The sequence below is a fragment of the Falco cherrug genome (assembly GCF_023634085.1).
Source record: "Falco cherrug isolate bFalChe1 chromosome W unlocalized genomic scaffold, bFalChe1.pri SUPER_W_unloc_1, whole genome shotgun sequence".
NCBI lineage: Eukaryota > Metazoa > Chordata > Aves > Falconiformes > Falconidae > Falco > Falco cherrug.
In genome coordinates, this window is record NW_026599288.1 from 12025390 (window position 1) to 12043845 (window position 18456).

Here is an 18456-nt window from a genome sequence, read left to right on the forward strand (position 1 = left end):
AAATTCCAAAACAATTTTGCTACCATATTTGAACTGCATATCATACATCATTAAATAGGTAAATAGCTTCCTAACACAAACAGCATATTGAGCAACAGCTAAAACTAATCACATAAGGAAGGAAAAAAGGAAGAAATAAAAAAAAAGTCAGGAGGTCTCTTCCATTTTAATATAACAGGTGGAATCTGTATTGAGGAAGGTCTCTGACATCTTTGAAGAAGAGGCACTTTGTATGTAGACAGTGTATTCAGCCAGCTGAGAGATTAAAAGCTGGTGGGAGAGTGTGTGCCTAAAGGAAAATGGAGTAAAAAGATTTTTTGCCTTGTTTTTAAAGATGAGAGGGACTGAAAAACTTCTTTTCAAAGGTAAACATCAGATGGGAATGGAGATTAAGAAAAAAGAAAGGGAAAGAATTTATAGAAAGAAAGTAAGAGATGAGAAGGATTGAAACAATGGAGCAAGTGAGAAGGATAACTGAAGGGGAGTTAAAAGCCCTTTTCAAATCTGTGACAGAAGAAAACTGAACAAGGAAAAGGGGGAAAGACAAACCAGGGAAGGGGAAAGGTCACATGATGTTATTATGTTATTGTTTATTTTTCTTTTTAAGAAATCATTGAGATCCTACGTGGAGAAAGAACAGAGGGAGGAATCAAAGATTTGAGCAGTGGTTCAAAAGCTCTGTCCTGGTTTCAGCTGAGATAGAGTTAATTTTCATCTTAGTAGCTGGTACAGTGCTTTTTTAGATTTGGTGTGAGAACAATGTTGATAACACAATGAAGTTTTCAGTTGTTGCCAAGTAGTGTTTATACTAATCAAGGGCTTTTCACTTTCTCAGGCCCTGCCAGCAAGAGGGCTGGAGGGGTACAAGAAATTGGGAGGGGACACAGCCAGGACAACTGACCCGAACTAGCCAAAGGGATATTTCATACCATATGGCGTCATGCTGAGTATATAAACTGTGGGGAGTGTGCCTGGGAGGGGCTGATTGTTGCTCAGGGACTGGCTCGGCATCGGACAGTGGGTTGTGAGCAATTGCATTGTGCATCACTTTTTCTTTTCCCCTCCTTCCCTTTGGATTTTATTCCTCTCCCCTTCTCCCTCCTTTTCATTACAATTGTTGTTGTAGTTATTAATTTTATTTTGTTTCAATTATTAAATTGTTCTTATCTCAACCCTTGAATTTTATCTTTTTCCTGATTCTTCTCCCTATCCCTTGGGGGGGGGGGGGGGGCAGGGGATGAGGGAGGGGCTGTGTGGTACTTAGTTACTGATTGGGGTTAAACCACAACACAGAGAAGTGGCAACTGAGATTGCAAGTATGGAATCTGATTATGTCTAAGTATAATGTTCTTCTGCTACAAATATGACAGCTGAAAAAAAGGAAATCAAACTATAGCCAAAAGAAAGTCAGGCTGGTCACAGAATGAATTTCACAGAAGACCTAATTCAGGGGTCCTCAAACTTTTTAAACAGGGGGCCAGCGCGCAGATGAAGTGGCAGGAGGTCATCTGCGGCTGCTTGGTTTCCCCTGCCAACCCCCCAACCCCCGGCGGGGGGGGGGGGGGGGGGGGGGGGGGCGGGGGGGTTCTGTAGATACCGGGGGGTCAGATTGAGGACCCTGGGGGACTGTATCCGGCCCACGGGCCGTAGTTTGAGGCCCCCTGACTCCTTCAGTGAACTGAGATACTGTGTACGTGACAAGAGGTTTGGAGGAAGTGGATGCTGAGAGACAGCCAGGGCCAGGTGTTGGGGGAAAGAGAGGAGTATCTAGTTTACCTAAAATCTCTTTTCAGATATATGGTTAGACCAGGAAAAACTCAGAAGTTAGAACAGAGGTCAGGACCTGCAGTGGTTGCTCCTGCAGAACAGAATTTGCAGGGGCTACCTAAAATCCTGACAGGCTGTCTTACAGGTTTAGTTTCTCTTTCAGACTGAAAAATATGGAAATGATTGGTGAGCATGCAGAAAACTGAAATTTTAATTACTTTAAAATAGATTATTTATCTCCAGGAAATCTCCCTTTGATTTGGAGAATCCCAGCTTCCCAACAGCTATGTGCAGAACTGAAGGTTTATGAGAGATTATTGCATGCCTAAGTTACTGGTCCCTTGATTTAGAAATGGTTTAGATTCTGTATTTATTATAACAAGTTCTCAGCATGACTAGACTTTTCAGTCTTCAGTTTTACATACCAGCATGTCAACATTCAAGTAGGTCCTGCTTATATCAACAACATAGTTGCAGTCTTAAAGATATGACTCCTTCTTCACTAAGAGATGGGAGCAGTAGTATAATATGAACTCTGCAACACGTAATTGATTTTAACACAAATATTAATGCTGAAAAATATATACATGATGTTATTTTCACCAATTAAGTCTTGAAATTAGATACAGCTTCATTTTGAGAAATACGGATTATAATGCCTATATTCATCAGGTATATCTACATGCATGTGTTTATACATCTTGCAAATCTGGTGCCAATTTCACTGCAGTACAATCCAGCAGTTAGCTCTACCTTAAAAAATAAAAAAATGTTTCTAAAGAACTAACCCCAAAAAAATCTTTCAGTAATCATCTGCTGTACCTTGAAAAAATATGCACAATGCTATTTTTTTCAAGAAGGCTATACATTATTTTTATCCATTCTGTGGAAATTATTATCTTAGATTTTCATCAACTTGTTACCGAAATCTCGGACTGAAGAACTTATCGACACCAATGTGATGTAGATAAGCAGACACTTCTTTATTGACGGCCGGGTGCGTGAGCGAGTCCTCTCACGATCAACTCACACCAGGTCCCAAAATCAGATTCCATATATAAAACTTATTCATACATATTCATTAATTATTCATACATAATCATAACATCTCCCGTAAATCATTTACATACTCTCCTCCTATATCCGATTGTGCGCAGTAAAGCTTAGAAAGGTCTAGAAATGGGTCTAGGGTACGATTTGGGTAGGTGGTATATGAGTCGGTGGTCGCGATCTCCCCCTGCCGGAATTACCTTTTACTAAAGTTCAGTTTCTTGGCAGGCACCTACAAGCTGTTCCAGTCGACTCTCTCCAGTTCCCATTAATCTCATATTCTGACACTTCAATACACCTCTGCGTACAGAAGACTGGTTAAATACAATGGAACCTTCCAACCCTAGAGTTATTGCAACAGTTCCAGGCCCTTCTTCTAGCCTTGGTACAAGACGTACAAAAGATTCCATAACGTCTCTTATTGCGTAGATGCAAGTTTCCTATACATTTTTTTTTCCTTAGCCTTCTACATTTTAATTCTATTAAATGATTTTATAAAATCAATTAATTAATCAAATAAAATCAATCAATTTTAACTTATTAACTAATCGGTAACACTAGAGGTCCCCTGGTTTCTTCTGTGACCTATACTCTTATTATAGGGACAAAACGTAGTCTAGCTAAAGTTTTTTGACTTGATACAGAGATCTTGGGTGAAACTTTATGGTTTGATATAGACAGGAATTCAGATTAATCCATCTAATATTCCCTTCTGGTTTTAATTTTATCTTGATCAGTTTTCTGGTCCACAATTACAGAGGTCTTCACTGTACTACCTACAATGGTCGAAATCCTTTCCTCCATTGTTCTGGTTTGCTATGACAGTTAAGTATTATATGGATTAGTCCTTATTTTTAAACAATGGAATATTAAAGCGATGAGTTCTGCCTTTTGGGCTGATGTGGTACTCGCCAATGCTCCTGCTTCTATAACTGTAGTCTCTGTTGTTACCGCATATCCAGCGTATCGAACTCCTTGTTCCATAAAGCTGCTTCTATCAGTATACAGTTCCCAATCTGGTCGCTCCAATGGCACATCCTTCAGATCTTCACGGCTGGAATAAACATACTCGATGGTAGTCAAGCAATCATGTTCCAGTCGTCCTTCTTCCTGTATGGAACTTAAAAACACTGCAGGATTTACCAGGTTAGTTGTCTTTAGAATCACATCATCTTGTTCAGTCAATACCACCTGGTACTTCATCATTCGGCTGGGGGACAGCCAATGTCCCTCCTTCTGTTCTAGGACAGTTATCACCATGTGTGGAACATAGACTGTTATTGTTCTTCCCAAAGTCAATTTCTGAGCTTCTTGTATGAGCATCACTGTTGCGGCCACTGCTCGAAGGCAGTTTGGCCACCCTTTACTCACTGTGTCCAGTTGTTTAGAGAAATATCCGACTGGTCGTTTCCAGCTTCCTATCCTCTGGGTTAACACGCCCAGTGCAAGGTGTTGTCTTTCATGTACAAACAACTGGAAATCTTTGGTTAGATCTGGCAGTCCCAAGGCAGGTGCAGACATTAAGGCACGTTTCAACTCTATGAAAGCCTTTTGTTGTTGTGGGCCCCATACAAAGGGAGAGTTCTTTTGGGCCTCGTACAGCGGTTTAGCTATTAGCCCATAGTTCATGATCCAAAGGCGACACCACCCAGTCATTCCCAAAAATGCTCTGAGTTCATGAATATTTCTTGGCTCAGGTATACCACAAATAGCTTCTTTGCGATTTTTTCCTAATTGTCGTTGTCCTTTTGAAATCTCAAAGCCCAGATATATCACAGTCTGGCAGGCTATCTGGGCTTTCTTCCTGGACACTTTGTATCCATTTAGTCCCAGGAAATTCAAGAGGTCAATAGTCACCTGTATACAGGTAAGTCTTTCTTCTGTAGCTATCAGTATGTCATCCACATATTGTAGGAGTAAATGTCCAGGCCTTGATTTATCCTGTTTCCAGATTTCAAGTTCCTTTGCTAATTGATTTCCAAAAATAGTTGGACTGTTTTTAAATCCTTGGGGTAATCTAGTCCATGTCAGCTGCATCTTTTGCCTGGTTTGAGGATTTTCCCATTCAAAAGCAAACAGTTTTCTGCTTCCTTTTTCCAAAGGTATACAAAAGAAAGCATCTTTTAAATCAAGCACTGTAAACCACTGATAATTCTCCCTCAGTGCTGTTAACAGTGTATAAGGGTTTGCTACCACAGGATAAATATCCTTAACTATTTGATTTACTGCTCTCAAGTCTTGTACCAGTCTATATTCACCCGAAGGTTTTCTGACTGGTAAAATAGGAGTATTATACTCAGATTCACATTCTTCCAAAATTTTATACTCCAAGAATTTATCAATCAATTTCTTCAATTCCTGTCTCACTTCCGGTTTGATTGGATATTGTTTAATTCTCACGGCTCCTGCGCCTTCCTTCAAATCTATTTTAACTGGTTCTGCTAGTTTCGATTTGCCAGGAATATCTGTCTCCCATACAGTAGGGATCACTGCCAAATCCACCTCTGGTGGAATTTCTTGTTCCTTTACCTTTTCTTGTATCATCAAAACTTCTCCCGTTTTTGACTCGGGTATCTTCAAAAAGAGTTCTCCTTCGTCAAAAACAATTTGTGCATTTAACTTAGAAAATAAATCTCTTCCTAACAAGGGTACCGGACATTCTGGTACATACAAAAATTCATGTGTAATTATTTTATTTCCAAATTTCAAATCTATGGGTTATAGGAATGGCCTGTTTTCTTCTTTCCCTGTTGCTCCTTTTATATTGGCTGTTTTTGTTCCAATCTTTCCTTTACAAGTATTTAATACTGAAAATGTCGCTCCCGTATCTACTAAAAATTTAACTTCTTTATCTCCCAGCTTAACTTTAACCAGAGGTTCAGCTGGGTTCCCCTCCGGTCCCCTTCAATCATCTAAAACCATTAGTTTGGCAAGGTCGTGAGAAGCACTCCTGTTTCTGGGGCAGTCTTTTTTCCAATGTCCTTCCTCTTTACACAAGGCACACTGATTTATTCCTAAGAGGGTATTAAATTTCCGATCACCACAATTCATATACCCTCCTCTGCCATTAAATCCTCGTCCTCTTCCTCTGCCCCTTCCTCTATCTGTTGTTCCTGCCATTACTGCCAATAAATCTATTCTCCTTGATCTTCTTTCTTCCTTTTCTCTGTCATTATATACCTTCCATGCCACTTCCAACATTGCATTTAAACTCCTTGAATTCTCTCCCTCCAGTTTCTGGAGTTTTTTCCTTATATCTGGTGCCGATTGTCCCATAAAGATCAAAGCCAATTGTATCTGTGCTGCCTCTGTTTCCACTCTCAAATCAGTGTATTTTCTAGCAGCTTCCTTTAATCTTTCCAAAAATGCTGAGGGAGATTCATTTTTATCTTGTCTTACTTCGTATAATTTAGACCAATTCAAGGATTTAGGCATGGCATGTCTAATTCCATATAAAACCCATTTTTGATACCGCTTCAGTCTTTCTCTATGTGCCACATTATTTGGATCCCACTGCGGATCCCCAGATGGAAAATTCTGTTCTATTGTTCCACCTGTTATGCCACTCATTACATCCAACTCTGCTTGTGTTTTGCCAGCTTTTAATACCATTTGTTTCTCTGTATCATCTAACAAATTATCCAAAATCACCTGTAAATCACTCCAGTCCGGATTCTGTGTTCTAATTATAGTATCTACCACCTTGCGCACTTTTTCAGGATCTTCTCTATAGTTTCCTGCTGCCTGTTTCCAAGTCATCAAATCCGTAGCTGTAAAAGGTATTTTCACATAGACCGGTCCGTCACTGCCAACTCCCTGTCGCAGGGGAGCTATTGTATGGGTCTGTTGCCGTTCTCCGTGAAACAGGAGTATGAATTACAATCTCCGATAATCTTTCTCCCACATCTCCCGTTCCACTGCTATCCGGTTCACTCGCTGGTTCTTGTATCCTTAATTCTCGACCCTGATTCATTTCTCTCCTAGGAGGGGATATATCTAACTCTGGTCCATCGTCATTCTCAATAACAATCCTTTTCTTCAAACAACCTTTCCCAATTTCACAAGTTGAACAACACTTTTTCACTTTCTTATTATCAGCGGTTACAGCCATTACTAAATTATCTCCAATAGTTAACTTACATTCCTCCTGCCAATCTTTTCTTTGTCTCAAGTAAAAAAAACCAAATCCACATCTGGCATTTTATTCCATTTCCCTTCTCTTTTACAATACAGCATTAACTGCAAAATAGTGTTATAATTCAGTGTCCCGTTCATGGGCCACTTTTCCTGATCTTCTAATATATATAGTGGCCACCAATTATTACAATATTCAATCATCTGGCTCTTTGGCAAATCCTCATACAAATCCCCCCAATGCGCCAGTAAACATCCCAATGGAGAATTTTTTTGGATTTTATCATTTAACACAAGATTACCCAAGCTTTTACTTTTAAACAACCGAGTTAACTTAGTTGCCATGGTGTAATTACCCACAGTACAATACACAATTATTCAACTCTATCACTCCGATCCGCGGATCCACACTCCACAGTCTCACTCTTACAGCCACACTCACACTTTCCCACAGTTACTTTAAACAAACATATAACACAATATTATACCTCTTAATTTCTCTTCTTAATACACAAACTCACAGAACAACAAAGAAAACAAACATATAACACAATATTATACCTCTTAATTTTCTTCTTAATACACAAACTCACAATACAACAAAGAACACCAAAAACTTCTTCTAACTTCTTGTTAGAGGCACTACCTTAGAGAACACTATAGCATATAGTTTCTCTTGTCTACACTTTTGTCCAACCCTGCAATAGCTTTCGCTTATGTCTTACGGGCAGACGCTTAGGCTTCCACTTCCACAAGGATCCTTTTAGTCCAACCCTGCAATAGCTTTCGCTTATGTCTTACGGGCAGACTCCTAGTCCTACCCTGCGCAGCTCTTTCACCGCGTCTGACAGGTAGACTTACTCAGTGGGACTCCAACCCACTGGTGGGACTCCATCCCACTCCTTACCATACACTTATTATAGTGGGACTCCTACCCACTTCCTCTAGTGCACTTACTTACTACAATTAAAAAAAGAAGTGTCTTACCAAATATCCAGGGAACGTAGCGAAGAGCCTTACGGATCGGGGATCGATGGGTGTCCCCGAGAAATCCTCGGTGCCGGCCGGAACCGATCAGGTCCCCGACTCCTCCGGTCTCCTTCAGCGAGGTCCCATCTGGGTCGCCAAAACTGTTACCGAAATCTCGGACTGAAGAACTTATCGACACCAATGTGATGTAGATAAGCAGACACTTCTTTATTGACGGCCGGGTGCGTGAGCGAGTCCTCTCACGATCAACGCACACCAGGTCCCAAAATCAGATTCCATATATAAAACTTATTCATACATATTCATTAATTATTCATACATAATCATAACATTTCCCGTAAATCATTTACCTACTCTCCTCCTATATCCGATTATGCGCAGCAAAGCTTAGAAAGGTCTAGAAATGGGTCTAGGGTACGATTTGGGTAGGTGGTATATGAGTCGGTGGTCGCGATCTCCCCCTGCCGGAATTACCTTTTACTAAAGTTCACAGTTTCTTGGCAGGCACCTACAAGCTGTTCCAGTCGACTCTCTCCAGTTCCCATTAATCTCATATTCTGACACTTCAATACACCTCTGCGTACAGAAGACTGGTTAAATACAATGGAACCTTCCAACCCTAGAGTTATTGCAATAGTTCCAGGCCCTTCTTCTAGCCTTGGTACAAGACGTACAAAAGATTCCATAACGTCTCTTATTGCGTAGATGCAAGTTTCCTATAAATTTTTTCCTTAACCTTCTACATTTCAATTCTATTAAATGATTTTATAAAATCAATTAATTAATCAAATAGAATCAATCGATTTTAACTTATTAACTAATCGGTAACAAACTGTACTGGGAGTCTAAACCACATTCTTTTCTGAATCCTCCCAACCCTCAAAGAAACTTGCAGAACTATCCCTGAATCCCCATCGCAGTAGTATTAAATTAGCAGATATGCAAATTAAAACTATGTTCTGACAACTTCAGTCCTTATTTACTCCCTAATCCCCCTAAAATTCCTAAGAATTTTGTCAGAGTAACAGAAAATCAAATTTTGCTGGAGAGCAACTGATTTAAACATTTTTACATGATAGATTTCATTAGAGAAACTGTTTCAGACTTAGGTACATATAGAGTACAGTTTAGCAAACAAAAGAGGGTTTTATACTAAACAGTAGATGAAAGCTTGGTTCTAGAACTCAGTACATAAGTAATGCAGCATCTGAACTACTTGACACAATTTAATATTACATTTTGTATCTTAAAAAAAAAGTACCATAGAGACAAAGTATATGCTAACTGTATATCTTCAAAAATAAAAGAAGAAAAAAACCCACTGAAAGAACTTAAATAGAAAAAAAAAGCAGATACAATTTCATGGTGAATCGAGTAATTTTTGGCTTGTTTAATTACAAAGCCACAAAAATGTTCACAGATAAAAACAAGGTGTAAGGAATGTGGGTTTATTTAAACTTTACCCCACATAGAAATGAGAAGAAAAACATTTTGCCATAATACAACAGTCCCTCAACAATATTAAACTGAAAACTGCTGAGCAACCAGAACAAAGAATATTGACAATAGTGTTACATTCAGAAACCAAGTAACTGAAAATGAATCTTGAACCAGTTCTATAGTTCATCAAACATACGCAATAATATATTAATTCTAGTGCAGTTACAGGCAATGAATCTGAATATCTGTCAGGTCAGAATAAAAAAATTAAAGCAGAGGTCTTGGTATGTCAGGAATTGAAACTGTTTTCTGAAACAGTAATGCTAGAAGGGGTTCACAGGGAAGGCATAACTCTTCACAAGGTCTTTCATGAAGAAATATGCAGGATTACATCTTTGCCTACATCAGGTGTGAAATAAAAGGGAATGTTAAGGGAGAAAATTGAGAAAAAAAATCACTTAGCAGTGGGGAATTATCAGAACAATGGTGACAGTTGAGAAAAAGAGATGAGACAAGCAAGAAAAAATTGTATACATCATCAAGGCTAATAGCCAGTTTTGAGATGGAAACTGAAAACTGCTGGAGAGAAGTATTTCAGTCTTGTTTTTATCTTTTTTTAATAGAGTACTAAATACCCATACAGAAAGTGAAAATATAATTTTAAATACAGAATCAAAGAGATCAAGGGGTTTTTTCTGTTGTGCACAGCTTGTGACGGTTCATTCAATTCCTGCTCAGGTTTTGGCCTAACACACAGCTCATGGTAAGGTCTGATGTATGCTGGGAGCAGTGCCATTAGGTCAAAGCAAGAGCAACTCATATGCAGGACACAATGGAATGGAAGGGATAAGGGCCGTTCTGCCATGGTTATCACCTGCAGTTTGCTGTCTCCTGCAGCCATCATCTCCTGCATTTTTGCATAGTAATTGTTTGGCATTTTCTTCAGAATCCACTAACTTATGGAAATGGTATAGACCAAACTTCCAAGCTGGAAGGTATAAAAACCCAAAAAGTTTTTGAAGCAGATCCAACAGCAGCCAGACTGCTGAGGCTTTCATGCTTCCTGGTGTGATACAGGGAACACCCGCACCATGATGGAGGAGGAAGAATGAGTGCTCTTGTCATCAGCTAGGTAAATATTTTGCTCACGGTCATGCAAGTTAGAAGTTAGAAAATTTGTAAGTGAGAGAATTTGCAAGCTAGAGAATTAATGAAGTAATGAAGTAATGAATTTGAGATTTCATGTGTTAGACTAGTCTGTACAAAAAGGATTGATCCTTTGTTTGATTTTTTTTTACTTTATGGGCTCATGAAATACAATTTAATTTACAGAGTATATTGTCCTGTAAATTTGAGAGATCCAAATGGACTGTGACACAGCCCCAAGAGCATAGATTCAGTTTGCAGAATGTTAATTGTGCCAGCAAACTGGTATCATATAGCTGATACTAGATGACTTACTAAAAAAAGGTTGGTTATGTCACTCAACAGCATGATGATACATCTGTCCACACACAGGAAAAACTACCGTGAAGTATTAATTGACTTGTTTTAAAATAGTTTCAGAGGTATCAAAATTAAGATATAGGTTAAATGTAAATAAACGCAGACATATGATACTGTTAAATATGGAAATGCAGTTAAAAAATTTCTGTGCCTTGGCTAATGTAGTAGATACACACAGAAAGAATGCTCAGAGTGATCACATGTTCTTTATATTTCCAAGCATTATTTAAAATATCTTTTTCATTCAAATAACATACAGATGAAATTATTATGTTTCAGTATTTCACTAAACTCTGGAATAAATAACTTGTGATAGTTAAATCAGAACTGTTAGTTTAATTCTTAATCTTTGCAGAACATTATGAACTTTTTAAAAAAATATCAACATATTTTAATGTGAAAATGTGTATGCATGCTTACATTGATGCAATTAATCATATAATTATTTTTTTTCCTGAAGACACAATGATGCAATGAAAAGCAAATCAAGCTGAAGTGAGTAGTTAACAGAAAACTGCACTGGCACTGGACTGGCACTTCTCAATAATACCTTTTCTTTGTCCACACATCTGGAGGTCAGAAGTTGACAGATTCCCAGGCTATTTAAAATGGTATATTTTATTAATCTAAAGGTAAAAGCTATTTGTGATTTTTACCACCTTCTGCTACCTGATCCATAAAACAACACAAAATTGCCTGCTCTAGAGACAGACATATTTGACTGATTTTCCAAACAGAATGTCAAAGTGGGAGTAGTTGTCAATGGAAGACTAAAAACTACACTCTGATATAGTATGCAAGTCTAGCAGACAAAGAATTCCCCTGGTAAGGAAAGGTTCATGGGTTAGGTTAAGTAACTAGGCCATGAGCTCACTAATTTGCACCAGGAAAGGAAACATTAGATAATGAAACACCTCCAATTCTACATTAATAGGTAATAGCCAAAGAAAAAAATTAGTATAAAATGTCTTAAATAGAATATTTCAGAATTTTTCTTCTTTATTTCTTTAATGACCTTGCAGATTAGATACTTCCAAAAGCTACACGTAGAAAAAGGTAAACAGAGAAAATTGATACATGATAAATAATTACAACCCCTTAGCTCCTCTCTTTCTTCAATCAAATCTCCTGATGTCAAACCAAGTCATTCACTAGCTATGTTATAGAGGGCTCTGTGCTGTTTTCTCAAGAGACTCAGACCACTTTTGGAGTACAGTTAGATGGTCCACAGAAGCGATCTCCAAACTTTTTTGATCATGCATGACTATTAGTAAAATTTTTTGAGCATGCACCTCCAATATATGTATAATTATTTTAAAATTATATACATATGACTGTACTAATATATTAAGTACATTATAAAACATACACAAAAATAGAATTTTAAAAACAATGAGATAAAGATTAAATAAACACTATTTTTAAAAATATTATTTTATTTATTAATGGTACAAAAAATATTTTCTTCCCACACTCTGTGCACCCATCCCACTTTGGAGACTACTGGTCTACAGAGCGTCAGCTAAGCATTCATTCTCAAAAGTTATTCAGAGTGAGATTCTGGCTAAGTTGTTATAAAATATTATAAAAACATAAAATATTTAAACACCAGTGCATCAGGTTTAGATATTCAACAATTAAATTATTCCAATTTACTCTTGCAATTTGTACAGTACCAATTACCTAGTATAGAAACATTTTTACAGAGCAGGCAAATGCCTATTTAAGTTCCAGTGAATCACAGAGCTATCATAATGGCAGATTCAAAACCTCCTTTTCCTCCATATTAAGAAAGTACTTTGAAATGCAAGAAGAAATTTCTATTGAAAACTGCTTCTGACAGTGAAAAATAGAAAGTTTCAGCATAAGAGCAAAAGGGACCTGAACTATAAGGCCTCATGTCTATGAAAAAGTAGAGAGTACTAGGTAACAGTCTTTTGGCCAAGGAAGAGTTAGAGCTCATCCAAAAGAAAGTTTAAGGATTGACAGCTTCAGTGTCATAAGAAATAAAAATAGCAAGAAGTTAGGAGAATTATATCAGGACTGTGGGACTACATGATGTTTTAAAAAGTTCAAATAAGGCATGTTCTCCACACTATAAAAATGGAGGCTTTTTATGGTTTTGCTGCTTCAATAGGTGTATCCAGCAAAAAAACATAACATAGAAATTACTATTAAAAAACCCAATATTACTGACATAATTCTTCTTCCAGGAGAATACATACATAATATACATGTTTAGGTAATGGTGGTGTGTAATTGCTTACAATAAGCACAAAAATAATAATTTGAGTTTTACTGTTATCAAGGCAGTTATCTCAACTGATGCAACATTTGTCAGGCCCCATTTAATAAAGTTCGAAAATGTTTTCTGACACAGTTTCTAGTCACAAATATAAAATCCAATACATAAGTGCTTTAAAATCTATTTCTTAAAATATTTCCTTTGATCTTACCCTAAAACTCTGAAAACTGTGAGTAATCTGAAAACAAAATAGACCAGGTATTCACATTATTATGTTTTACTATAATTTTTTAAACCAGGAATTTTTTTACAGAACCAGGATATACCAAAACTTTTATGTGACCAATTTATCAAATCCCTTCAATTCATGCAGTATTACCCATGTATCAAGAAATGTTTTTAAAAAACCCAAAGATATTACTATTGAAACATATAAATTGAACCACAGTTTGAAACAATAAACCCCAAGATTTAAAAGAATAAGTATCCTAGTACTGTATGTGCACTCAGCCTTCTAAATAGGTAGCCTGATTTATGACATTTGCAACACCTCTGGAATTCATCTGGCTTCAATAAAAGCTGCTGTATACTCAGAGGTTTTGAAAAAAAAAAAAGTAATCACGCTAACTATATTGGCATGAACTTTGGAGCCAATCTTATTGAATTATTGTGATTTCAATATCGCTCTGCTAAATCAAAATCCTGTGTAATGTCAAATGTCTTCAAATAGATAAATTTGGTATTAAAACATTAAATCTTCCTTGTGTGGAATGTCTAAAAGAACCTGGTCAGAGAGCACTGGACTCTGACAACCAGGCCATTCCCAGCTAACATTATTAAACAAATAGTCCTCTGCTCTTTCTGCCAGCCCTATTTTGGATCAGTGAGGGACTGAGCTACACAAAAGCTCTACTCTTCAAGAACTGGAGAACAGGAATCTCCTTAATATAAAAATCCTGCTGGTTCACAAGAACAGAATAGCTAAGATACTTGCAATACATTGCAATGTGCATAGTATCATTCAGCTACACTTTTCTTTGAGATCGATTTATTTTGCATTTTGGGTAGCTGACAAATTAAAAAGATACAGCAAAATAAACATATCAAGATGACAATTTTTTCTCTTCCATGTATTTTGAAGTTTTTAATTCACAGATCTGTCAACAGTAAATATACCAGTTGTTAGGGATGTCTAATCTACAAAAATGTGGACTAGCCCAAACTGTCATAGAAGGACACTTTAAATACTCTGCTATAGAGTGGAAGAGGATCTTGTAGTAGAATGTGTTGGTTCCATCCAAAAGAATTTGCATACTTAACATAGGATTTCAATAGAACATAGCTATTTAATAAAAAATACCTTCCAGAAAAACCCAACTTTCATACCATCTAACTTCACAGATGTTTAACTGCCATCACAGCCCCTCACCTTCCTTTAGACAAACACTCATACTCAGGACTGTACTTTATGGAAAGTGTAATGGTGACCACTGTTTTCTCAAACTACTGCTTGGTGATGTAACATCCCCACTCCCTCCCACACCCTTTAAAAAGAACAAAATCAAACCACCAATTAGCATCACAGCATTAAAGGGGGCTTATAAGAAAGATGGGGAAAGACTTTAGTAGGGCCTGTTGAGACAGGACAAGGGTTAATGGTTTTAAACTAAAAGAGGGCAGATTCAGACTAGATGTAAGGAAGAAATTCTTTATGAGGGTGGTGAAACACTGGAGCAAGTTGCCCAGAGAGGTGGTAGATGCCTCATCCCAGGAAACATTCAAGGTCAAGGTGGACGGGGCTCTGAGCAACCCCATCTGGTCGAAGATGTCCCTGCTCATTGCAGGGGGGTTGGACTAGATGACCTTTAAAGGTCCCTTCCAACCCAAACTGTTCTATGATTCTATGATCTCCCACTTCCAAGAAGACTGCCCTGACTTCTAAATTTAATTCTAGCCCCATGCCTCTAAGCATGGTGACACAGTCTTCAATTACATGATCATGCATAGCTTTTTTTCTGTGGGACCAATGCTTCACAGGATAGGCTTCACTGCACATTCCTCCATCTTCAATTTTGTAGCACATGAAGATGGGAAGGGAGAAGCATACTGGGTACAAAGACAATATTTACAAATATAATATTTAGAACATTTACAAAACAATGATGCCAGTGACAGATAATCCTTTCAGTATGTACAAACATCATATTGTCATAGACTATTTTGGCCATGGTGAGTGAGTTACCTCATTCCTTTCTTTCTCCCTCAGCAAAACAAAATGGTTCCACCAAAAGGAAGAACAGTTGTATCAATTCGTTTGTTTGGTTGAGAGATATCTCTATAAACCCTCTAAGAACTACTTTTGCTAAAAGTTACTAAGGATAAAAGAATTTATTATGAAGCAGACACCTAGAATAGACAATTCAGATGGAATTGCTGAAGTTTAACAAAATTGTAAGCAAATAAAACCAGACTTTTTAAAGAATCTTAATCTATAGATTCCACTTCATAAAATTATACATATTGTAAGAAAACTAAAAGTTACATTTGTTGGTGTACTTCTTTCAGTGGCAATAAAAAGATGTATATTTATTAATTATAAAGGTTCTATAATTACCACTATGATATGAGATGACATCCAATAACATAGTAAAGCATTAATAAACAGTGTAAAGCCCTCTTTTGAAATCACCCTTTTGGATACACCTTTAATACCATTTTCTTATGGTACTTTGGATTTCAAGAAACAGAATATAAGCAATAACATCTTTATTAGGGATTCTTTTTTTTGTGTGTCCAATCATTTTCCATCTTTCATTCAGGTTATATTTTTGAAGCAATCAATCAGGCTAAGAAAGATATTTTTAAAAAATAATGAAAATTTGAGTTGCTCATATACATTTAAGGAAAATTATTTAGGGAGCAGAGGCTTCAACCTAAAACACACCCACCCACCCCCACTATAGAGCTGCAAAAAAGAACTTACAATATCAATTTTATTTTGCAAATTATCAGGAAATAAAGCAGGGATGTAAACGAGCTTCCTTTTTCCTATTTAGAGGAAAGGGAAATGGCAATTTTCCTATGTGTCTCTGTTGAAAAGGCATAGGATTAAATTTCAAATTTGAGGAAACTGGAAGAAGCTTTTTTTCAAAGCCTGGACTAAATATTTATGGTGGTATAGAAAATGCACAGTTTTAACTATCTAATAATTATTATTATTAAGTAGTAAGAAGAAGAAGCCAAGTTCCAAGAGAACAACACAGCCAAACATCAAGAAAGTCCACTGCCAAAGGGAACACAGAAACCTGAGATGCTGACTGATCAGTAACTTCCTTTTTAATATTGAAGAAAAAAAAAATCTCAAAATATATTGAAAGCAAACCTTTCTCTCCAGGACCAAGGAAAACACAATTCCACAAAGCCTCAAGAGATGGCCATCACACAAAAAGAAAAAGAACTGTTGGTAGGAGGCTGTTTAGTTTTATTTTTGTTTATTTTTCAAGGGAGGAGGGTAGTTACCGGAAATGCTAAATTAAACTCTTCAACTAGCAGAAATTAAACTATTCTAAATGAGTGAAAGCCAAGATAGCAATTTTATCTGACTTAGGAGTGGTAGGAGCTATACTAACCCATCAAATGTCCTCCATATAACAAGGGGGGAAAACAACTGAAGCAAGAAATATAAAACAGTTGGCAACTGGAGTCAGAAAACACCGTGTTGGTGTACACAGAATGGAATAATGTAAAGCCATAAAAATAGTGAGAAAATAAAATGTGATAAATGAACTGTTGGGACTGAGTAAAAAGCCTTCTTCAAAGATACATGAGAGTTCTCCAAGGGATTGCTCCTCAACAGAATTATGTCCTTATAAACAGAAATTTAGTGGTTTTCTTCACAACAGAGTGAAACAGAAAAATATCTCTTTGCACATGAATATTCAAGAAGAAAAAACATTAAAAATAACTGAAGGGTTGGTTTCTATATTGAGAAATAAGTAAGAATGGACAGTAAACAAGAATGATCCATTGCTGTTGTATCAATTCATATGATCCTGCTACTGCAAGCATATATGGGAGTTTAATGAGAATATTCACACATACATTGCTACTCAATCATGAAATTTTTTACTAGATTAGGGCAAAAGATCCATTCCTGATACCAGATCTCTACAGGCAGATTGCAATATCTGTATAGATCTGTGATAAAGTCAGTGAGGTTATACTCAACAGGGATTCAAGTATCTGCATTTACAAGCCTTACTGCAAATCTTATTAATGTAAAATTGATTTATGAAGTTTAACATGATACTCCAATATATGCACTATCTAACCTAGTGGCTTTCTAAGATGGAGTGACTGCATCTGTGGACATGGGAAGAACTAAGGTTGTCATCTGTCTGGACTTCTGTAATGCCTTCGATATGAATTTGTCACAGTTCTCCTCCCTCTGAAATGGAGAGATGGGTTTGATGGATGGACTGTTAGATGGATAAGGAATTGGCTGGATGGCCACATCCAAATATTACAGTCAAGGGCTCAATATCGAGGCAGAAACCAGTAACGAGTGGTGTCTTTCCAGTCTTAAATTGAGTCAGTGGTCCAGATCTCCCCTTGCTGCCTTTATCTTTCCCCTAGTTTCAGTCTCATTCTGCCGACTTCTTGTCTTTTTTTCGATTAACCGGCTGTTGACACCTTCTGGGACAAGATGTTCCCCTCTTATCAGACTTCTAGTTTTTCTTCAGGGGCATATTCGTTAGTAAGGCATGCATTATTTATACAAAGTAACCAGGCTAGCACAATGAAGCTATTGATTACTGTAACCTAGGTATTAATCCAAACAGATGGCTACATGTGTATTGCTGTTGTTGTATTTAAATAATAATAATGATGTCTTTTCTTGTTTTGTGATGGTGGGAACAAAGTAGGCATTAAGACTTCATACTTGACATTCTTTCCTTTATGCTCCTTTTCCATTTAATAGTAGAACTCTAACTCTTTGGTGGTATAAAATGTGTTCTTGCTGCCTTATTAACGTCCTTGCTAATTTAAACTCATTTTGGACTTCTGTCTTTCTGATTTTGTCACTAAATGCTTCTGGTGTTCCTAAATACTCTTATGTCTTTGTTTTCTTTTTTTATTGTTGCACCTTTTTCTTCTATCATTGAGGAATTTGTGATACAGCCAAAATAACCTCATATTATTTCCTATTTTTCTTCCATGTGATATTTGTCATTGAGTTGTTTGGTGTTTGCTTCTTTCAAATATAGTCTGAATCACTTAAGATGTCTTTTCACTCTTTTCTTCCGGTTATTTATTTATTCAAG